Below are 25,048 nucleotides of genomic sequence, written 5' to 3' on the forward strand. Positions count from 1 at the left end.
CATCTTGCCTCCGAGTCACTTTACTGAACATAGACAGACATTTGTAATCCTCTTACCCATGTTTCCTGCCGTGAGGGACAGCTTCAGGGAGAGCACAGTCTCCTCTGAGGATGCTCACAGCCCTCGTCTGAGCTCCCAACTCTTGAGAGTCTAGAATGAAATTTCTTACTTTCCTCGTTGAGTCATTTGGTGACCATTACACAATTTGGGTTATTTTAAAGCACAGAGCACTGTTTGTAATCCTTCACCTTCTCAATCAGGGCTGAAATTCAAGCACATAATAAGGCAGACTCTTAACCAGAACAGCTGGTATGGCAGCAAAGGAAGGAACATGAGAAATGGCATGAATTTAAACATTTTAAATGACTGAATAAAATGTTTAATTTTCAAAACGTGAAAATCTGAACTTGATGATCCCATAGCCATATGTTGAGCAAAGGTTTAGCGACATGAACTGAAAAGTTTTGGCCTGATGTCAAGCTACAAAACTCATTCTCCTACAATGTTGGAACCCCTCTTTTCTACTTTACCTGTGTTTTTATGATGAATAGCATGGACTTAGACGGTCATAGTGAGAAGTGAGCCTTGATTCCTCTTTTGCTTTACCTCGCCTTTCCAGACCAGCAACTTAAAACCCTTCTTTCTCTAGTTTCCAAAGCCAAGGAGTCCTGGCCCCTGACACTTCTCTGACTTCATCTTTCTGCCTCACCCACACACTCTGCCCCACTAACCTGCCTTCTCTTGCATGACCATTCTCAAGTCATTTTTTCCTGCACTACACATCACAAATCATTGCCTGTCCCCATCCCTCCCTTTCTCAGGTGTGCTCACACAGTTATAACAATGAAGAGTACATCTGCAGTGCAAATTCACACTGAGAAAGACTTGTCTCTTCCACTGACAAGCCCTCCTTGGCTGGGTGGCACTGGTCTTTGGGATCTTATGAGTATGAGCCCTAAACAACCAGCAGAAAGGTTTAAAAAAGGTTACTTGGCATCTAGTAGACAAAAACTTTCTGTTCTATTATAGAAATCTTCTACATCAGTGTCCGTGAGTAGAGATTTCTTTTTCCTTTGCAACTAACTTGAATTAGATATCATATATTTATCATTTCCCTACCTCTTCATTTCAGCATGAAAATATAACTGCTTTGGAGATTCTGCCATTTGAGTTAGATGTTAGTGATCACTTCTTTTTGAACAACCATCAAAACTAAGACCCTCCCTTGGAGGTCACCGCAGGATCAACGTAGCAGTGGGAAGAACAACAAAAATTTCAAGTCTTTATTTCAGTATCAAATTACAAGTACTTTTGTTGCTAGAAGAAGGTTGAAATCACTTCTTTTCAACCTTTAAAAATTGAACTCCATCTTTAACAACAATAGCTAAACCCTAAAAATAGCTCCAGTTTCTTCCACGTAAACACCACACTGGGAGCTTCTCGTGGACCCGTGTTTCATCAATTCAGTCAGGAAATAGTTTTGGAGCTGTATTGACAACATGCCAGACCATGTTCAAGTCTTGAGAACAGAGCATGGAACACCCCAGTTTCTCCTCTCACCCAATCAAAGGTTTTTTCTGATAGTAATAGCCTCTGTGAAAATAATAATTAGGACCCTTGAGAGAACAGTTTTCCTTACTTGCCTAGTAATAAGACTTGCTTAGTTGACTTATTAAAAATGCAGATTACTGGGCTTGTCTCCTGGAGATGCTGACTGAGGACATCTGGGATGAATCCTAGACATCCATGATTTTACGCATGGCCCAGGTTTGTCTGATCAGGCAATTGTGGGAAGCATTCAATAGAGAATCCGGGGGTAGAAGTGGTCTGGAAAGGCCCACCAAGGAGGGGGTGTTTGAGTTGAGGCCTGAATGATAACAAAATATGGGCGAAGTGGATTCCAAGCAGAGAGAATAGCAAGGGCAAAGGACCTGAGCACTGTATGAGGTTGCCAGGTATGAGGAAAAGCAGAGGAAACCAGGAGGATCACAGCTTCATAGTCAGGAAAAGCTTGGCCAAAGGAGGTGTGAGAGGAAGGTAGAAGCTGGCTAAGGAGTTTGGGAGTTTTCCAGACTCAGTGGGCAGGCGTTGGACGGTTTTAGGTAGAAGAATGATGATCTGATAAACATTTCAAAAAGATCTATTCAAAAAGATGACTTCAACATGAGACTTGAGAATATGCTTCAAAATACTTGAGATAGTTTCTTGAAAATGCAGTTTCCTAGTCCATACCCTCCATCTTCTGAACTAAGACCCAGAAATCTGCTCTTCTACCAAGAAACCCATGGGACTCCATTTTGCTCTGAAGTCTCAACAATACAGTCTCAGACTAGCAGCCCCATAAGGGTCTGGACTCTATTTTATTTATTGCTGTATACCCAATGGCCAGCTTTGAAACAGTGGGGATATTACTTAATTCCTGAGGATCTTGTGAAATGTTTTAATGAATATATAAATGAATAACCAAATCTTTGGTGTTTAAAATCAATGTGATTAGCTTTTTTTAAAAAAATAAGATATTTTAAAACTGAGTAGCATTAAAAAATATTGTTAGCAGCAATTACATATTTCAAATATTCCCTAAACTAATAAACCATAATTTAAGCTGGTGCTTTAATCATTTTCTTTAATATATGAATAGTATAGTCTGATCTCTCTAATTTGCCTAGATGTGGTCAGAAAATCTCATTACAGAAGATTATTGAGTAGATCATTGTTACAGGTTATAAAAGGTAATAAAGCAATAACAATGCTTTAATACTTGTAGTTTTGGAACACTCAGTGTCTGGTCGCATCTATGGTATCTATAATCTGTCATGGTTGAGGGGAAAAGCATATATGAATCAAGGTAAAACCCCATAGTTGGGATATCATCAGTTTTTTTCTAATTCTTCTAAAATTCAACTCATATACATAGACTTGGAGAGTTTTTGCATGTATATTGCAGTAGTTGCTGATGATTACAAATATTCTTTCTTTCCTAGGATCAAAAGAAATGCTATGAAATATAATCATCCGTAAAACTTTGAAGAAAATATAAATAATCAAATGTGTATTAAATTATGCTCTGGGTCATAAAAAGCACCATGTAGAAAGACACACTTTTCATAAAGTAAATAGGTGTGATGTATGAGAATCAGTGTAAATTATAACTAAAAACTACTGAGACTTTTAAAGATTCTTGGGAACAGCATGGACTGGTTTATAAAAAAATATTTCCAATATGAATATACATCATTTCTACAGGTAATATACAGAACATTAAATGTAACTAGATCAGTTACAAACCCAATCCATATTGGGCAAATCCCATATTTTACTTTATCTTCAGGGATTAACACCTAGTGGACTTTCAATAAATGTTTCATGAATGACTGAATGGTTGCCATGGTTGATTTATATCATGAAGTTAGTGAGACCAAGTTCATGTTCATTCAACTGAACATCTCTATTTTCTTGGCCACCAAGGCACACTGTGTCTTTATTTCCATCCAGAAACCCACTGTATCCTCATACTATGACCCAAGTTCCTCATAGGTCACAAAAGAAACCAGGCAAGAAAATGTTTCCAGTTTAGTATGATCTATCACAACTTTTCAACAGGTGATAATAGTGTTGCCTTCATCCACAAGACCTGGATAAGTATATATATCTAGTTCTAGATCTAAATTGATAGATATACACACACACACACATACACACATGTATATACAGACACACATACACAAAGTACCTATTTATATATATATGTCTGAATATATGTATATGTCTATTAATTTAAAAGATATGAATCAATATTCATATAATTTTTATGTAATAGCATCTTATGATTTCAAACAGATAAAAGTTAATGCTCATTATCATAGGCCTGATACACATTATTGGATTTTGAATGTGTATTCCAAACAGATCCTGTTTTAGAGCTAAAAATATTTAAAGCTAATAAATATAAAACGTTTTTTGAAAAAATTATGTTGAAGCTCTTTACACAACCATTTTATTCTACTTTCTGTCAAAGCTTATGTGCTTCCAAGGGAGTACAGTAATTTGTGCATTTTCTATTTTTAAATCTTTCATTGTTCTAGTTAAATATTATGAGTGTATGCCAATTCCTAAAAGAGTCATGCAGAGATAGTAGGTGCAATTGTGTTGTACTCAAAATAAATTCATGGCTAAAGCAAATATTTAACAACTGTCAAATACTGGGTTGCATGTAGAAAAACTAATCCTGTATAGCTCTCATAAATTAAAACTTTAAACTAAACCTTCCTTCTGTGCTTTATAATTAGAAAACCAAATGAGGAACTTTTCTGGGCAGTCCGGTTTAAGAAACCCACCTGTTTTCTCTTTTTAAAAATATATTTTTGAAGTTAATATGTTTAAGTAAAGGATTTCAATGGCTCAGAAAACTGGAATTGAATTGTACACTAAAGAATAACCCTCTCACATTAAATATGACTATGCATATTTGTGATATACTGCAATTTGATAACTGGTTTAGGAGGCATTAATTATAAATAAGGTGAACTGAAAAAGAACCAAGCACAGGTTATGCAAAGAAGACATCACCTGCAGAATGGCAACCATCCCCGTAGACCACCCATCAAGGCTCGCGTCCAATGACCTTTGTATTTTCTCCACATCAGCCACCCACCATCATGGCTTCATCCAGGCCTTTGTCTATATCCAGCTGACAAGCTATACTAAAATATTAAATTCAGGCATTGAGCTCTCTAATCACCAGTCCCATTCTATTAGCCTCACCACATCTATCTTCAGTCATTCAAGGACATTTTGTCTCTTGATTCCTCTCTTGTCTCCCTATTACTACCACCTCGATCCAAATTAAATTCCATGTTACATTATTTCAAAAACTTGCTTCCTAATTCCTCAACCCTCTTCTCCTACTGTCCTTCAGTCTGAGTACTTGAAAAACCCAGCCTTGGCTCAATCTAACTCTTCATCTATTCTGAAATAATACCTATATTGCTCAGTGCCTCTGGAGAAATATCATACCAACTTGCAGATTGGTGTCAGCCTAAATGAAGAATTTTCAAACTCAAGTGGGTTTTCAAAGAGTTCTGACAATCCTATTGTTTCCAAATATTCAGAAGCATCTCTTTTCTTCTTAAATCTGCAGTCTCATCACTCACTCTAACTTTCATCAAGTGACCTTGCTTTCACCTTCACAAGGAAAAGAGAAGCCATCAAAGAAGAATAGCCTCAATCTCCTGTTCAGATTACAGAATTCCCTGCATGCCCACCATACTTCCCTCCTTCCCTCCGAGGACTAAGAAACAGTCTCTTCTGTCTAAGCCTAGCCCTTCTATAAGGAGGATCCTATTTCCTCTCACCTTCTTGGGGGACCATGCTCAAGTCGCCAGCTTCTTTTTCTACGATATCCTCAATCTCTCTTTCCATACTGACTTATTCTCACAAATAATGAAATGATCAAGTCTTCTCAAGATAAAAGGAAAAAAATAAAAACTTTCTGGATGTTTCTCTGTGGGCCCTACCCCTTCCCTCTGCACCTTTTAATAGCTAACCTTTCTAAAAGAATACTCATCATTTCCTTTCCCTCACCTCCCATTCATTCTTAATCAATCTGTAATCTGGCTTCTGTCTCCACCACACCACTGAAAGGACCCTCACCAAAGTCACAAATGACCATTGTGTCAATCAAGATTCCAGCAGTAAAGAGATGGGACATTCAAGTTTGAAAAGAATATAATAAACAGACTACTAAAAGCCACTGATAGACTATAGTGAAACTTCAAGGTATTGTGCAATTCTCCAGAGCTAATAAATGCGGGAAGCTCTTTCTCACCCTCGCCCAAAAGGAGGGGGCAGAGAGAACTGCCTGAAAGGACCAGTGACATTAAATCAAGGAATGCACAGCCTGCAGCAAATGCACAGAGAAGAAGCTGGTGAAAATATCCCCATTGATTCTCTTCCCTTTGCCATCCTTCTCATCTCCTGCCAGTCCTCACCATTGGTCTAATTCAAACAGAAGACAGAATGCAATCCCTGGGTCCACATAGGCTGCATCATAGATGGTGTTATACTTCTCTCTGAAGTTTTATCTTTATTCTGAGGGCAACGATAAGCCACAAAATATTCTTAAACAGCAGAGTGATAGGCAGAAGTTGTGTTTTAGAGAGAGTAATCTTCCTGCTGTGTATGGGATAAACCAAAAGAGAGGAGAACTTGGAAGTTGGGAAAACAATTTTGAAGAATGAACAAATTCGGGCAACAGGTGATACTTTATAAGAATGCAAAGAAAGATACAGCTATGGGAGCTGTTTGGAGAATAAGAAGGGCAACACGTGGACATTAAGGGCAAAGTAGAAGAAGTAAAACATAACTAAGATTTTGATCCTGGTAACTAAAAAAGTTAGTTCTGTCACTTACCAGAATAGGGAAGTTGGAAAGGGGAATTAATTTGAGGGAGACATAAAAAGAAATTAGAGACTGCAATGAGGTCATAACGTCTAAGTAGAAATGTTCTAAGAAATGAGCTATAGAATGAGACTGAAATGTCTCTGTGGTTTCTCAAGGGACAACACCTTTTTTCTGACCCTAAACCGTGTTCTGGCACCAAGAGAAGCACTCTAGAATCTGAGTTCTTTCTGTGAGCTGCTGCCTAAATTCAGAGTCCTAGAGAAGACTATTAATGATGGTACACAGAAGACAGAGAGAGATAAACTGCATCAGGTATGTATGTCCCCTCTCTGATCAGAGGCATAGTTGAAAAGCAGTCAAGAAAATTCTAAATCTTTGCTTTTCCTGTTGTAAATCACCAGCTAGCTGAAACTCAGGTTTCCAATGACAGCACTAGTCCTCTGCACACAGCCTTTAATGGATGCTTGTTAATTAACAAGGAGAATGCTTAAAATGAGCAGAGAAGTGCTCTTTAGTATCCAGATGTTGGGTGTCTGTGTCCATGCGTGTGATACAGGGCACATGGCGTTTGGTCAATGACCTCCGTAGGCTCTCCCCACGTGACAGGAGCGCAATCTCCACATGTAGTCGTCACCTGACAAAAGAATGCTCACTACACATAAGGATATTTGGGTCATTTTTTTAAACTGAATAAAACCTGTATTTACAAATTATAAAAACAACTCTAGTCTTTTTTCTCATAACCATTCAAAGCCATTCAAAGCTGTTTTTTGGAGCTAGCTCTTTCCTTCCCCTGAAATGTCGGTGACTTTTTAATTCTCCACATTTGGCAGATGTTCAGAATGACTCTTTTCTCTCATGGATATTTTCTTGGGCTCTTCTGAGATGCCTTGACACCAGAGATGTCTCGTTTACATCTCTTGACTTCTCCAGCTGGTCACCTGTCACTTCTCCTTCAGTCCCTAGTTATCTAACGGGTCACCTCCAGATTCTTTCTGCTGAGACCTCCTTGACCCTCCAACAGCCTTGATGGGATGAACCTGAAAAAAACTACAGATAGCTCTTGTATGTGGTCCCCGTCTGGGCCTCTGTCTGTAGGCCCTGTAGTTACGTCCAAGAGCAGCCCTCTCTTCTGTCACCATGGGTCACTTCAGCCAGCCACTTGTCCTCATGTGACTCTCAGGCATGACTACAGTCCACCCTGCCCCCGTAGCTCCAGGAGATATACACGAAACTCTCTGTGTGGCCTCCTTGAAGCCTCTCTCACCTGACTTGAGGTAACGAGGACTCACCTCTCAACCATCTCCTCACCAGAAAGAACCACACGTACTCTGACGCCTCTCTCTAAAGAATCCTCCTGGAAACTGCTTGCCCTCTCTTGAGCCTTCCAAGCTGCTTTGAAGCTAAAATCAGATGGCTAGCTAAGGGCAGCAAATGTCCTCTCCTGTACTAATCCAGCTGAAGTTGGTTAGCACCTCAAGGGTGAGGTAGCAGTAGATTTGTCACCTCTCGTTTGGGCCTCAGCTAAACCCAAACAGGAAGAACCCTATTTAACATCCTGTCACTACTGAGATGTAGATATATATTAGACACTTATAAAATTCATAAAATTAATATTTGACTGTAAGACAAATCTGGATAAATAAAGCCTAGAAAAGGCTAATGAGGAAAACTGTGACCAGTAGTCATAGTTTGGCCAGAAAAACTCAAGTGCATGGGACATGTTAAACTCCTCTAACCCCACCTGTGGTGCTTGTTTCCATAGAAATGACACTTTCAAACCCAAATTGCACTTCAAAGGGGAAAATAAACTATTCGCTATGTCTACGAGGCATACCTACAAGAGAAAGAAATAAGGAACAGGATTTCATTTCAGAATATTTGCATGTGTGTTTTGAGTGAAAAACTAGAGAACAAATGAAGAATGTTTATTGCAATAAACATGAAGTATGTTCCACAAAATTATTCAGATATTGAATGAATAGAAAAAGACTAAAAATTTCTCTCTTAGCTTTTTTTTTTTTTTTGATTTTAGTTTCTTTATGTGCAGGAGGACCTACATGATCTTAGAAGAGAACCGACCTTTTAAAACCTCATTTCAACCTCAACGTATGACCTCAGAGAAACTCATTTGCTCTCTGGAAAGTTTTTAAGATTTACAACAGAGGTACATTCATGGAATGAATGATTCCTGAAGAAACACATTGTTGTGGGTTCAATTGTGTGTCCTCAAAAGCTATGGGGGAGCCGTATTCCCTAGCACTGATGAATGTACCTTACTTGGAGGAAAGGTCTTTGCAGATGCAATCAAGTTGAGATGTGATCATATTCGAATCAGGCAGGTCCTAACGACCAACATGACTGGTGTCCTCGTAAGAAGAGAAAAATGGCAGGTGAAGACAGAGACACACAGGGAGCAGAACAGGGGATGACTGAAGCAGAGACTGGAGTGATGGAGCTGTAAGCCAAGGCATGCCAAGGATGGGCAGCCACCACCCGAAGTTAGGAAGAGGCAAAGGAGGACTTTAACCACAGTCAAAGAGGGAGCGTGGCTCTTCTAACATCATGATATCAGACTTTGAGCCTTTAGAACTGTGAGAGAATAAATTTCTGTTGCTTTAAGACACCCAGTTAGTGGTACTTTGTTAGGGAGCCCCTAGGAAACTAACACACGCAGAAAAGAGAATTTCAGTTGCAAATGTAGAAACTGTAAGGTAGTTTTCTTAGGAGATTCAGGCCTCCACTAAGTAATTGCCTGATTGAGAAAGTTGCTTGGATTGCTGGTTTTTTTCTGGAGGAGTGGCATTTCCAGTTTTGGTGCTGATCTGTAGACGACTGTTGGACATGGTTGTTTCAGTTCAGCAATTGGTCTTGTCCTTTCTGACTTGAGCATCAATCTAAGTAGTTTCCAAGCCCCATCGCTCTTTAGCAGTCATAAATCGAAACTATCTCCCCTCTCAGAATGATGAAAGAGCGCCTTGTAAAATTACTTGTAGAGACATGAATTTTAAAATATTTTCTTTTTCCTCTCATAGGAAAAAAAATCCTTCAGCTTGGGCAAGTTCTGATGCAACATAAAAGTAATGCTGTTAAAATTTCAATCATTGCCATGGTTTAGCAGTGTGTTCACATCAACCACATGTACCCAGAAAGTCTGTCAACTCAGCAATAACCAAGAATTCTGCTTATTACTCTCACTACAAAAATCCATGAATTAAATTATAACTGTTTGCATTTGAACGTGTGTAATCACATTTTTACATTATGCTCTTTTAAAAGAACCATTTATCTTGTGCTTGTTTCACAAACTTAAAAATCAAGGATTCTTTCTTTATGGGCTGATGGAAATATTCTAAAGTCAGATTGTGGTGATATTTCACAACTTTTTAAATTTATAAAAATCATCGAATTGTACACTTAAAATGAGGCAATTTTGTGGCATGCAAATTATGAATCAATAAAGCTGCTTAAAAAAAAATATTTTCCACTCCTTGTTGGAAATATCAATTCTGCAGAACTCCTTGTAGGGTCAGAGTTTAGTAACCGACAATTGATGATGGCATTTACATTCCTCTGGTAATAGTCCAAGTAAAACAAAGATGCCTTGCATATGTTGCAATTTTGTCTTGCCCAAGAATGGATGTGGACAAACCAGGACCCTGTGGGATGAAAGAAATTCCAGAGACAATGGCCCTCCAAAGGATAAGTGTTTTTCCTGCAGTGGATCTAGAGCCTGGGATTAATTAATCTTTTAAAGACCTTTCAAGGCATTATCTTTACAAGAATTTGTACTGCCCCCAACTGCACCCCGTACCCCACGCACACGTACTAATCGCGTAAGAAGGGTTTAGTCAAGCAATGAGACAGTCTGTCTGCTTGGAACCAGTGAAGAGATGTTAAGATCTACAAAGGGTTCAAATCTATGAATGTGACCACTACAAATTGGCCTGTTCCATGACAAATATGTGGGCAACGTTAATACACTGAGCAGGTGGGTAGGGGAAAAGGAGGGAGTGGGGAAGCTGTTTTTTTAGGAATTAAAACGCATCCCATATAGCAGGATAGAGGTGCCCTCCCTTGTTTCTTAAAGAAGTTGAGCTGATCAACAAACCACACAGATTTCACAGATGACCTCTCAGAAACATTGACACTGTCTCCACACACTTTTACTCGGTGATTTTTCTTTCATAAACAGTTCTCAAGCTACTGGAGTTTTAAGAAATCTGAATGTATTGGACAGTTTTGCTCCTCCAGGACCATTCCACAGGCATCTCCATTCTGCTCTGCGTGTTGGGAGGCTAACTTCTATAGGCTACATCGGCTACATCCCTGTCCTCTGGCTCTGGTGGGTCTTGGCCACTGGGAGGCCCTGGCAGGAGATTGGAGAGTGCAGGGGAAAGAAGTTGGGGATTCTATTCCTTGGTAGACCACGGGCTGTCAGCAGCTTGGGTCCTCAACAGGAAAATCGTCCTATGCTGTAGCTTTCCATCAGCTCTATCTCCCTCTGTCTCTGGGACCCAGTAACATAACTGCTTCCTTTCTTGCCTTTCAAGTCTGCTGGGGATACCAGTGCTCCACCATCCCTTTTTACCTACTAGTAATCCTGGCCACACACTTTGAAGTAGTCCCTTGATTAATTCCCTTCATTAACTCTTTCTGAGCTTGCCATCCCTTTCCTGATATACCCAGGCCATTCTTTCCATAGAAAATTTCTGTTTGCCAAATTCCTCCTGAGACTGGCCATTGAAGTCTCTTGAGACTTTGCATTCTTGGGGCTCAGTCCAGTTTCAAATTATTAAAGATAGCATTTTCAGGAAGGCAAATTGACTTTGTATGTACCTATTTAGGAAGTCACAAAATATTTTACACAAAATTACTATGTACAACTAAGCTTATAGCTCATGGATATAACACTGCCACTGTTCACATATTGCAAATATCAAGAAAATGCTAATCTAAAAATTTCAAAGCTCAAAGGCTAGCTTAAGGGAGTTTTCAAAGAGACAGAAAAAAATCTGCAGTTCTGGAAATCCCTCCATATACCCACTCATTTAACCTCCATCAACTGTAATGATCTGCCAGGTTGGGAGGCCAGCGCACTAAATCTCCTTGGTGGAGCGAGGTGCAAGACAAAGCACTAAAAGTCACCTGTGACCCAAATTTATTAGGAGGGAAGTGTTGTCTGAAAAAGTAGAAGTGTATTTACTCTATAAACCAGCGGACCCGAGGGCTGCTGTCTAGAGGTCCTGCCTTATTAAAAGAAGCAGCGATTTGTAGTTTCCATATCGAAGGTCGAGCTGAGCTGGGCAGGGGGGCTTCTGTTGGTGTGGCAATTACAGCATTTGCACACTTCTCCAGGGCCTCAAACGGTCCTCGTCCAGCACCGAGCAAGGTGCTCTTCATCTGCTTACCAAGCTCCTCTCCTTCCTCCCTTTCTTTCCTTCTCCTCAAAAGATAAGGCGGAAAGATAAACAGCTCTGTAGGCCAGATTTGAATAGCCGCAAATTTTATATTGGAGAAGACTGAAAACTACACTTTATTTCCTTTGTCCTTTTTATTTTTTGCATATTTTTCAATACTCTGCTCACTGAGTGTCTTAGCACAAAATGATTTATTTTATGGTGCAATTTTAGCAAATATGTAAAGCCTGTAGATTATTTGAAAATCGTTTTCCAATAATATTACATAGGAAAGGGGCAAAGCACTTTCATAAAGCTTTCAAATCTACAATAATGAGCTCTCGAATGAAGTATTAAGAACATTGTCTTAGAATAACTGAAATTATTATATTCTATACTTAGGATGTGAGTTCTGATTTTTTTTTTAAAGTTGGTACTTTTGAGTAAATCAGTGGCTTTACAGATTATTCTCAGAAGACTTATTTCTGAAAAGCAGAATATTTTAGAGTTAGAAGTTAAACTATTTTTCAGAACAATATAAATCTTTTCATCTGCTCATTGTTCATTCATGTTTGCGCTCGAATTTTCTTTTCATTGCTGTGGTGCAGGTTACTAGTTAAGCTCCTGGATGTGATCACTCTCAAGATAAACTAGTGTGTCAGTATTTCTAACTAAAACAATCAGTCAGGAACTTCTCCTTCCCCTTGATTTATGTTTTTGAGTGTGTTGGCAAATATTTTATACATTTTAATATGTACAATAATGAAATAAGTGCATTTAGATATCAGTAATTTCATATGGAAGGTAAACAATGTCATACATAAATGTATGTATGCAATTTACTTTACACTAAGATATTTGAGTTCTACCAAGTAATATGTTTTTATTTGCATTTGGAATAAAAATGCTTCCCTAACCTCCCCCCCTTAAAAGTTAATCTATAGCAGAATCTACACATGGATTTGAACATAAAGCTGACCAAATTCCTTTTATTGCAATAAACAATCCATCATCTAAGCTGTTCCATTGTACATAGGTGCTTTCTTGGAAAGGAACTACATGGTACTTTGGGAAAGTACAACATGAGACTGTCCATGATTAAGGTAACTTAAAATTAGAGGCCATATGTTTAATTCAGTTAGTGACTGTAGACAATTTGTGTGTGTGTGTGTGTGTGTGAGGAAGATTGGCCCTGCTACATCTGCGCCAATCTTCCTCTATTTTGTATATGGGACACCGCCACAGCACAGCTTGATAATCAGTATGTTGGTCCAGGCCCAGGATATGAACCCGTGAACCCCAGGCCGCTGAAGAAGAGCACCCGAACTTAACCCTATGCCGCTGGGCTGGCCCTATGTAGACAAATTTTTATTGTGGGGGCATTTGTTTTCTTTTCTTGGCATTATTCTTAGTAAGTGGAGCAAATAGGGATTTGGGGACTGATTTTTACAAAATCAGAGACAGTTCAATAATTTTGCCAAAGGATGGTCCTGGAGCCAACTCTCTGGAATATAAAGGTGTATTTATGATTCTATGGCTCTGAAACACTTTCAAGACCAAGTCAAGGGACTCCGTTCAGTGACACTAAGGCAGTAGGCAGGCCATAGGAAGAGGAACAATCCTGTTTCAAAATGAAGTGATGGACCGAAGCAAGCCTTCCAAAACTTTGTTCTTTAATAGTAAGAAGTAACTTTTTGTATCACAAGCCAGTACATATTAACACACACACACACACACACTCACATTTATATACAATTGAAACTAAATTTCATAAAACAATATTTATGGAATTATAGCCAAAGCACTATTTTACCATTCTATTCTATTCATCCTATTTTTTATATGTCAACGACATCCCACTAAAGAGTAGCATCCAGCATTTTGAAAAGCACTGTAATGTGTGTTATAAAGAACGACGTGTACAATGAGCACCTGTTCATCTCTGATTTCCAAGCAGAGGTGGCCAAGAGAATATAAACGTTCTTTGATCAGTGCCTTCTACAAATTCTTTCACTTTTAGCCTCACAAAGACTAAGTTGGAAAATCTAAGACCGTAGTCAGAAACTTTGAACTTCTAATTCATTGAGACCAGTAAATGCAAACTTCTGAAACCTAAGTTGAGTCACACAATCTCATTAGTTAAATTTACTTACAGAGAGGAGGTAGTAATTCATATTTCATTGGTTCATGACTGCTTGAAATTATAAATGAAGCCTCTGCTTCCCCAATTAGAAACTGGGATAATCTCTTACTTCTAGTCACCCAGAGGAAAGAGATGAGATGAAGAGCCTCGCCTCCCTTTTGCCCTCTTTCTGTCTTGGAAGGGGTGGCTGAGCCCTGCTCTAGCCTGAGAATCTTGTAGAAAAAGGTTCTTTCCTTTTCACACACAAGGGGAAGTCCAGCATTGTAGAATATAATTGAACAGACACTGGAATGGTCTGTGGACTTCTGCCTGAACTTCTGCCAATAAAAAATTCATTCATTTGGATTTAGTCACAGCTCTCAGTGAAAATAAGTACCTTTAGGAGAAGTAAGTGTCTATAAGCGTCTAAAAAATTGACTGAGTTTATCGGAGTCCTTTGAAAGTGCCAGATAGCTAAAAATAAGTGCAAGTCCTGAGGACTCAGGACTCAGAAGTTAAACAAGCTGAGAGCATGAAGGAAAGAATCTAGAGCAGAACACACACTCAGGCAGCTCCCCGAGGGTCCTGGAGAATGAGAAGTCACCATGAAGACAGAGCAGAACACAAAGGGGGAGTGGAAGGGCACCGAGGAGGGCTTAACCCCTGTATTATTCAGTGTAAAAGGCTGAGCTCCTGTTGTGTTATCCCAGTGAGTCTTAACAGTACAGTGACTTTTATTTCTTCCTCACATATCGTCAATCCAGGGCAGGTAGGCAGGATGCTGTGCTCCCCACAGTCAGGCAGCCAGGCTCCTTCCATCTTCCTTCTCCATTACCATGTAGGGTGTTTCCCTTATCCCCATATGGAATGTTTTCTAAGGAAGGTTCCTTTACATAAAATTTGTTCCAGCCTTGTTGAGGGGGAAAATGCACGAAGGAGCATATGCTCAATGTTTTAAGACTCAGAACTGGAAGAGGCACACAGCACTTCCATTTATTTCCCCCTGGTGAAAATGAGATCACATAGCCATGTTTAGCCGCAAGGATTGGGGGAGGGGTGGCAGTGCTGGAAAATGTAGTCCCTGACTTGGTGGTCAGATCCCTAGCCTAATTGAATTACTAGGGAACAAGGGGAGAATGAACTTCGGTGGATAGCCAGCAGTCCCTGCCGTAGCTGCTTCTTAGTCAGCCTTGGCTTATAGTACATTTCTGTATCTACTGTCCAAAAGCAGACTGTGGTGTGTCCAGGTTGCTGTGACTATGTATAAAGCATTTTTTTTTTTTCTGAGGAAGATTTTCTCTGAGCTAACATCTGTACCAATCTTCCTCTATTCTGCATGTAGGTTGCCACTACAGCATGGCTCACGAGTGGTGTAGGGGATCCAAACCCACAAACCCAGGCCTCAGAAGCAGAGCACACAAACTTAGCCACTAGGCCATGGGGCCAGCCTCTGTAAAGCATCTTAATGGTACAAATTTTACTCGAACATTTATCATCAGGTCATTGACTACAAAGCCTTTTGAAAACTAAGCTCATGTTAATTTTAATCCAATTTTTCTATTAACTTGGAATGCTTTACGTTGCTAATATAAAACTTCTGGGACTAAGGCTATAAGTTAAAAGTGAATGTCTTTAATCAGTCCCAGATTTCCAATCTAACTTCTAATATAAATCTTGCCCCTTGAATTTAATATATACTGTAAGAGACAAGGTATGATAGACAAGCCATGAGTTTAAAAATATTGGTTCGAACGGAAATCAGGCTAAGTGTTAAGGTCTGACAATATCATTTATACTCAAAATGTTCTTGCATATAAGGAAAATTAATTTAGGTTCTTTGTATGTAAAACAATGCATGGCCCAGATAAAACTGTCTGGTAAATTTATAAATAATCTAGACTTGAATTTTAATGTCTTAGAAGATACTTTTTAAGAAAGGTTCCTTCAAATAGAATTTGAATTTAAGGGAAGAATCAGTTTTTAGCTAAGTGGAAAACTGGAATTCAAAACCCAGTATGTGGAAGACACCTTAGATTCTAATTCAGAGTGTTTCTTTGTCCATTCAAATCTGTGATGTTCTCTAAGAATCAGTGCCCGCGTCCTAAATCTTTACAGGTAGCTCTCCCTTACACTGATGAGAAAAAGTCTCTGGTTCCAACCTCAACGTGATAGTGCTCTAGATGTGAGATGCGTCAGCAGAAGGCTCAAATGGGCTTCAAATGGAATCGAAGGCGTAGAACTTCAAAATCAAGCTTTGTAAATGCAACTTTTTAGCTTTGCTAACACTCAATGAATTTAGCATCATCCCTGGGTTTAAATGAGATCGAAGACATCAACAAGGTCTTTGCTAGTCAGAGTTTTCATTACGAAGGTCTCCAAATGATTTCTCCTACTCTGTAACGTGCTTATAAACCAACCATCACCTTCTCTTTAAACTGGCTGTGATGGTTTTCTCTTTTAACTTTATAGATTTCATTCATTCCTTCCACAAATATTTGCAAGCTTACCATGCAGTGCACTGTTCAATGTGCTCAGCATACAGAGATGGACAAGATCAACTCATGTTTTCATACCTAGTGGACACAGCAGAAAACAGACAAGTATAAAAGTGTGTGACAAAAAGTATCTATCAAAAAAATAAAGCAGATATTCAGAGAACCTGATCAGGGAAGTTCTCCCTGAGGAGGTCACATATAAGCAGGGAATAAGGGGGCAGGTCAGTGAAAATCTGAAGACAGAAATTTCTAGGCAGAAGATAGAAACGCCAAGGGCACAAGATTAAAAAAATATATATGTAGTCTGGCATTTTGGAAGAACAGTGAAAAGGCCAGGATTAGAATGAACTGAACAAAGCGTGAGGCGAGGTTGCAGAAATTCACAAGGCCTTTTAGCCGTGACCAAGGGGCTGGAGTTTATGCCAAATAAGATGGAAACCCATTGCAAGGGTTTGAGCATCGAAGTAACATAACTTTATCTGTGGTTTTAAATGATCGCTTGGACAGCTGTGTGGAGAATTAATGGTAAGGGAACAAGAATGAAACACTAACGAAAAGGCTTTTACAGAAATGAGAGAAGATGGTGCCTGGAATGAGTTTGAAATGGTAGAGGTGGTAAACATGTATTTTCGAAAATCTCCCATGGGCTTTGTTAGTTGCCTTCCCAGAAGCCACCCTCACTTTCATCCCTGGTTAACAGTGCTCTGACGTTAAACTGGTGCACCAGCCCCAGGGGATGAATTATGACTGGTCTAATTATATCCTGACCATCCCATCCCCCTTGTCAGACATTTACTTGCGTGACACAGTGATGCTCAGAATGACACATTCCTGCTCAGAACGCCCTGCTTACCCAAAAAGACTTCAGAGAAAGTCTTCTGGCGATGCCTCTGCGAAGCCTTTCTTCTTATTGACGACAGAAGGAAAGGCATTCTGCACAGCTCTCCTTCAAACCAACAACTTAATCAATATGGAAAAAGATAAAAAGCAGAAATGGGAAACATTTCTCAAAGTGTACTCTATGAAAAAATAAATTTGAGAAACCCTATGATAGAGTGCAATAGGTTTCTTAGAATTTTTTTCAAATATTTATGTGCTTTACAAATGTCCGAGAGAGAGCTAAGAACACAGATTTTTCCAACTTATATAACCATAAAATTCCCATTTGGGGAATAATAATCTGGTTCACAGAATCAGTCTTCTTCAGAACACCATTATGGTATTATTGGATAAAGCAGTGAATTTTGTAGATTCAAATAATATTCTTGGTACATCTACGTGGTACTATGGTACATCATTGATTTGCTCAGACAGCCCACAGAAGGCTGCAAATATCCTAAGATTGAAGTGGTAAAGTCTTCTGAGACAAAAGTAGATAACTTCTTGGGAGAATCTACCAAAGTAGATGTTTCACGTTAAGATTTGAACTCTCAGAAATTTTATTCATTCTCAAGAATTAGAAGACTTATTCAAATCAAAGTTTCAATAAAGCTACAGCTAGAAAATTGCTTCCTGGATTTTTTCCCCTTATTAAATAAACTCATTATGAACTTGAGTTATTATGGAAGCTTCCTCCCTCTTCCCAAGACAAAAGGAAGGAAGGAAGGAAGGAAGGATAAAAGCAAGGAAGGAAGGAAGTAAAGAAACAGCTGATAGTCTGCTTTACAGATAATCCATTCTGTCAGCATTAAAAATCATGTAATTTAAGTAGAGAATCTGAACTACACTAGAAATTTTACCATGACAATTTACAGACAGTTACAGGGAGAAATAGGATTTCTAACTATAATTCATTGAATCTGGTAGTAAAAGATAGCATGCTGTGAAATTTTATCTCATCATAAAAAAGGATTAATATGGCTTACAACTAAATGTCAAAATAGATTTTCATTACATAGTCTAATTTAATTTCTCAGCCACAAGATGTTGGCAAAAAAAGAGTGATTTACACCTGGCTGCTCAATTCAGATTTTCTTTGCTGGCATTTCTGACAATAGACTTTATACTTTACTGGTGTAACCATGTAATGAAACTCATCCAAGAATATTCTCTTAAAACCTTACTACTCATAGTGTGATCCATAGCCTAGCAGCTTTGACATCACCTGGGAACCTGTTAGAAATGCAGAATCTTAGGGCTAACGCCAGACCTACTAAATCAGAATTTGCATTTTAACAAGATTTCCAAGTGATTCATAGGCATGTTAAAGCTTGAGAAGCACTGTCTTAGAAGACATTCTCCAGGTGTTTTACTATCGTTGAGGATTGTGCTGCTACCACCTGGGGTGATCAGTGGGTTTTCCTGACAACTTGACACTGGGATTACAGCTCAACCCCTTCACTATGCATCCACTTAAAATGTACGATCTACAATAGTCTGAAAATATTGTTTAGAGTGCAATATACACACCACACTTTGTGCAGATCCAAGGAAGAAATGTTGAATAGATAATTATTTCATGTCTTATCTATCTAGTCTCACTTTAGTAGGGCACAACTTTACAAAGCAGTATGTATGTGTGTGTGTGTGTGTGTGAGACGAGGAGGGGGGGACGGCGGGGGGCAGAGTGGGGAGCTGCCTAGAATCCAAGTTGACCAATTAGCAAAAATGCAAACAGCCAAGTCTTTAGCCACTGAATTCCCTGGAACAAGACCTTCACTTTGTTGGAAGTATTTGGCTCCTTTGAAATACTTCCATCCTGGATTCTGAACCAAATTTCTGAACCAAGTTTCTCTAAAACCACCCAGTTTGTTCAAAACTCAGCCCACTCTCAAACACATCAGCAGACTATCTGGGTGGCATGAGCTCACTTAAAATTTCAAGAACCTCTGATCCTCTCAGAGCCTGACCTTCTCTACACACCAGTCTATGATGCAGCAACACAACTACGTGCTGATCACTCAGCCCACATACCATAGGGGCAATGATATTAGGAAGAGTTGGCATCTGACAACAGGATCTGGTGTGTTATGTTGAAGTACAATCACGTCCTTGGGTGCCTTCATTCTTCCCCTGCTGAACCCGAGACTTGGTCTTCCCGTGTAGACCCTCTCGCTTCCCTTCATTTTCCAATACTCCTTGTTACAGCTACATTCTCCATGTGAAGTTTGCAAGCTCTAAGATTCATATGTCCATAACCTCCTTCAAAGAACCAACTCCTTCTAAATTTGAAGAGACTGAAGTAGCTGGAATATGTGGCAGGGAAGTTGTTCATGGTTATTCATAGTGGTGATCCTTAGTTGCCATCCTTACAGGAGGAGAGAGGGAACTAAATGTTGGGACCAAAGCTGAGGCTGATAGAGTGGAGATTTGAGTGAGGGCTTGGTATCTGGTAGTAACAGATACCAAGAGAAAGAAGATGGGGAGATAGAAGATGGCGAGAAAGAAGATGAGGCAAATGTTGGCAGAAAAGATGAGTAGGGAAGTGAGGAAACCAGCTACTACTGGGAAAAACTAACGTTCAGAGGGAGCAGTCTTCTTTCCCCAGGACTGATTTTTGGCCTTAATGCTGGTCTTGAGTATAAGCATGTGATGATCTCAAAGGGCCCTCACTCAGCCCTCCCTCTTGGAAGGAGAAGACATGCAGCCCCAGGGTCACCCTTAAGATCTTTCTCACCCAGCTTCCTCCAGACACCCTAAGTGTTTGAAAGCAGTCATATAGATCGTACGTTTCCAAAGAGCCCCTAATTACTAAACCCCCATAGTACTTGACCTGTCAGTCCCATTTCACATGTAGGACACTTTCTTTTTAATACTCTCTACTCTTGGTCATCTGAGACATGACATTTCCCTGCTTCTCTCGTCTCTCTGATGATTACTTCATAGACCTAATTGATGTTTCCTTTTCTTCTGCCTGACCCAAAACTTTGGTATCTTCCAAGATTCTTCCCAAAGCTCTATTTTTTTTCGCATTCCATATGCTCTCCATCATCCATCTGTATGTTAATGATGCTACCAAGATAATTCCTTGAGTACAGGTGTCTCTCCTGAGTCTCCAAATTATCTATCTAATTGTCTCTGGAACATACTCACGTGGATTTCTCTCAGAAAATTCAAGCTCAACACAACCAACCCTGCCATAATTATCTTCCCATTCCAATCTTGCCCTCACCCCATACTTTTCTATTTAGCTCTTTAAGACTCATTTTATTTGGGCTCTTGGCAACTCTCTTCTATACTAACACATCGGTCTTTTAACTACACTATCTGCTTCTAATTTCCTGTCACTCTGATCTCTCTAGACATGTTTTTCTACTACATAAAATATTTTTTTCTGAATCTAATAAAAATTCATACTCCTTAGCATGATATATGATGTTTTTATAATCTAGACCCTGCATACCTCTTCTGTCTCTTCCTGCTGCTCCTAAAAGTTCCCTAAATGTGCCATGAGATTCCTTGCCATCCTCGTGCTCCAACACCCTACCCAGTAAGCAGCTAATCACATTGGAAGATTCCATGTAGATGGCCGCCCTCAGATAAAGCTTTTCCTGACTCTCAGAATTGACCACTCCTTTCTTTGTTCACACATGGAATATAGCACTTTTAAAAAGTATGGTAGTTTATTTATGTCAATCTCATGGATATATACTGTAATTTCCTCGAGTGCAGGGTCATGTCTTGTTTATGTTTGTATTTGAAGCACCGACCAAAGTGTCTGGCATAGAGTAGGTGTCAGTAAATATTCACTGAGAGAAAGAATGAATATATAGGCAGGAAATGAATTCAAGGAAAACAGGGAACTTGTCTGTAATTTACTTGTTGATGTCTAAAATTTGTCACAACAAAGCCAGATCTAAAATGAAATGACTCTGGTAGCCTGGACAGCATTCATGGCGTGGGCTAAAGGAATGACCTCAGAGTCATTCCTGTGATGAGGACCCTGAAAGGAGGCAGATCTTCTAAGGATATGGGCACTGACAAGGGGTTAGGGAGGTTCCAAGAGAAGAGGGGCAGATTTTATCTGTTAACAGATATCTGAGTTACAAATACAGAGGAGCATAAAAGAACAAGAAAGTTTACCCTCAGACAAACACTCTCTTCACTTCAATTCCCATACAGGAGACCTTTTGATGTTGTTTATATGTCAGATTATCATCTCACTTCAAACAATATCCGTAGCCTGTGTATGCCTCCTGTCTCTTTTAGCTGAGCTCTCTCTTGTGAAAAACAAGGAATTCCTCTAAATTGGAGTCAAAAACCATTTGGAAGTCTTGTCTGTGATTACCAAGTGAAGTTATGAAATCTGGGTTGTTGTTTTTTTTAAGACAGTTCTCCTGGCTTTAAAAAAATAGTCTGGTGCTACTGATAGTGTGGTTTAGAATGAGAGTCTGTTATGAGGGCAGTGGACAAGGTTTAATCCTGCCTCATCTCTGTTCTGCTCTATGGTTTTTACTTTATAAACAGCCTCAGGGACTCAAAGTTGCTGAAATGCCCATTGGCAGTAACTACTGTCAATACTGACATTGATCCCAAAACAAGGATTCATTTCAGTCAAACCACTAAAATTTCATTTGATTCAATGAAAAATTTTTTAGTGGAGCTATGAAAGCACTTTTGCCCACTCCCTAAACTATTTCTAGTGGGAAACTGAATTGGATTTCATAAAGATTTATGAACACTTTCAAAATCACTTAACAGCCGAAAGCTATATAGCAACTTTTTCCATGTCTGAATAAAACGTGAGGATAGTGGAAGCGGCAGTTGTAAACAGGCAGGGAGATTAAATTTGGATCATTTCCACCCAGACTTTGCTCCATCTACCGCAGGGCCCATGACTCTGCTGCTAGCCTATGTCTGCAGCCCCTAAAGAATTATGCAAGCTTGCTGGAGCCTTGGAGGGCAGTCTTTATACTATTAACTTATTGGAGATGAATTAAATGTTAGTATAACCCACTCCTAGTTATATCTTGTGTGAATAACCTAAAAATTATTCTGAATAAAGTTTGAAATAGATTGATTTTTACATTTATACCTGAATATAGGTAGGTCAGGTGGTCCAGGAATTATTTTTCATAAAGTCTCATTAAGATCCAACTTACATAGATCTAGAAAGTCATCCAGTTTAATTTCTTTCCTTCAACCTCATTTCCAATACTTAACGCTTATGCATGTGAAATGCACTAGGCTGAGCAGAGTGGCTTCTCAAAACTGCCTTGACAGAGTGGTTCAGAGTTTGCACTCCCAAAGCTTCCTTAATTTACAAGGAAAAAATTGTGAATCTGAAATCAACTAAGCTAGAAATTAAACAAGTGGGTACTGTGAACATTTAAAGGCAAAATTTCTTGGAGGGATCACGGATGATTTCTCAGAGTAGACTCTTTTTCTGATGTCTTCAGATACCAAGTTTCTCTTCTCTATACACAGACAGTATAGGCCCTGAGGGGTATGGGAAAGAAATAATGAAAAATAGTAAGTTTGAATAGCAGACCAGTCCTTGAATCCTATCTCAGTCACTTACAAATACTATAACAACCTCCCCAGGCAATCTCTGTAGCTTTAAAACAGCAAAGCCAATCTACACCAGCTATAAATGCTTCAGCTTTGTTCACAGCAATCGCACATTTGGACCTGCTCCTGTTTTGTCGGTTTCCTCCTATTTCCTGAACTTTAGTTTTGCCTTCTTTTTTCCCCACTTCTGTTCTTCAGTTGAATAGATTAATCTTGGTTTGTCTAACTCAAATGTGAGGAATGTCTTTCTATTTTTGCCCAATTCTGTTCCCAGAGACCCAAGTCCTGGCACCCACCCTAATGGCTTTCCTTCAATTTGGGCCAACCCAGCCCCACAGTAAGGGAATGTAAGAGGGTCAGGAATGTAGTCACTCGCCTTGAGAAAGCCACTTAACACTTTGGAAGCCATTGCCTCATCTCTAAAATGAAAGAAAATCATTCTACTTAACTCAATATTTTCTTCTAAGGATCAATAGAATTAGCGTATATAAACTGGTAATATAAATTTTATTTAAGGAGCTAAGAATAGGCCTTGGTGAGACAGCATTATCTTCTACCTAACTGGTAAGTATTCTAGGTAGCAGAATTTTGACTGCAATTTTTAGTTGAGATGCTTCTAGACCAGAACCAGACATATAATTAAAACTGGTATCTCAGGACTTTGTACTAAAATAAAAACATCAAATAGGATTGACTTAAGTCACAGAGGACTGTGAACTGCATGTAACTTTTAACACTACTAATTTTTTTAAAAATCAGCTAAGTTGTAGACTTCTGATATTAACTCTCAATCTCTCCTCCTTGAAGAATCAGAGACAACCTTTACTCAGTTGTGACCAAGAATATTGTTGCTGGCATGGTCAGTGCTGCTTCCCACCTGTTGTCCTGACCTTGTTCCTGTACACGCTTCACCTCTACGCCCTAATTTGTACTGGAATCACATTAAAGCAACCTGGAGTGGCACTTCCTTTTATTTGGAGTTATTCCTGAAAGATTGGCTCCCCAACTTTTCACATGCAATTACTCAAAGCTCAGTCTGCATTAATAGAGGTTCCAGTCTTCCCCAGTTATACTATAAAATCATCTTTAATCAGGTCTGTGTTACCCCAGGAATGTTCTGTCTTTGCAGTTCTTGTTCCTGAGATCTGCCTGTGATCTGTCTTGGTGTCTTTTCACATTTTGCCTCTGAGTTTTGCTGTACTGATCTTACTTGCTCACTTATTGATGAGAAGAATAATTTCCAGATTAAACCTAAGATGAAAATCATGTCCCCATTTTTTTCCTTTAATATAAAAATGTAGTCTTGGCCACCATGGTGTACCTTATAACATTTCCTTTGCACCATATGATGCCCCTGGGATCTCAAGCTTTACTGATAATTACTTCACATTTACTTTAGTGCAGCTTGGAAAATGTACTTTGTAAATTGTAAAGATCCATACAAGTGCAATGTATTTTTTGGTGATTTACCAGAAGACCACACATATAAGAGTACAAAGGGACATGAGTCCTAGGGAAGGCACTTGTGAAACCATAGTAAAGGAGAAAACTGCTTCTTTTCTCTACATTAATCACTTCTGACACCAAATGTGTGGGTTTTCCACACCTAGTAATTCTCTAATTCTCTGCGGACACCAACTGGGTGTCCTATGATATAAGTCAATTCTGACACGAACCACCTAGAGTTAGCACAGACCTCGTGGGTTAAGGGCTCAGTCCCACCAAAAAGATGCCTTTCACAAGTCTGGGCCTGCTGAAGCTGGGCGTCCCATGACTCCCTCTGGAGGTTCAATAATCTGCTGAAATGACTCACAAAACTCAGGGAAAAACTACTTATGTTTGCTGGTTTATTATCAAGGATACAACTCAGGAGCTGCCAGATGGAAGAGATAGGGCAAGAGATGGAAGGCATAGGGCAAGGTCTGGGGGCAGGGAGATTTACAGAGCTTCCGCACCCACTCTGGGCTCACCCCGTTCCCAGCACCTCAAAGTGCTCACCAACCAGGAAGCTCTCCACATCCCATCATTTAGAATTTTTTTAATGGAGGTTCTATTATATAAGCACAACTGATTAAATCGTTGGTCGTTGGTGACTGAACTCCATCTCTAGCCTCCTTCCTCTCTCCTTGGAGCTTGGGGGATGGGGCTGAAAGTTCCAGTCCTCTAATGACATGGTTGGT

At 39.4% G+C, this 25,048-nt stretch overlaps 2 long non-coding RNA genes across 2 annotated transcripts; one reads left to right on the top strand and one right to left on the bottom strand.

Annotated features, from left to right (window-relative positions):
• Positions 1-344: 344 nt before the first annotated feature.
• On the bottom strand, positions 345-25,012 carry LOC139076827 (uncharacterized). Its single transcript, XR_011528820.1, has 5 exons — positions 24,867-25,012; positions 22,393-22,796; positions 17,272-17,378; positions 16,431-16,496; positions 345-2,980 (listed from the first exon to the last, which is right to left on the bottom strand). It is a non-coding gene; the product is annotated as an uncharacterized lncRNA (long non-coding RNA).
• Positions 6,582-9,870, top strand: LOC103540738 (uncharacterized). The gene is made up of 3 exons (XR_011528819.1): positions 6,582-6,714; positions 8,438-8,569; positions 9,438-9,870. It is a non-coding gene; the product is annotated as an uncharacterized lncRNA (long non-coding RNA).
• Positions 25,013-25,048: the final 36 nt, after the last annotated feature.

The sequence above is a fragment of the Equus przewalskii genome, chromosome 17 (assembly GCF_037783145.1).
Source record: "Equus przewalskii isolate Varuska chromosome 17, EquPr2, whole genome shotgun sequence".
In the NCBI taxonomy this organism is placed as follows: domain Eukaryota; kingdom Metazoa; phylum Chordata; class Mammalia; order Perissodactyla; family Equidae; genus Equus; species Equus przewalskii.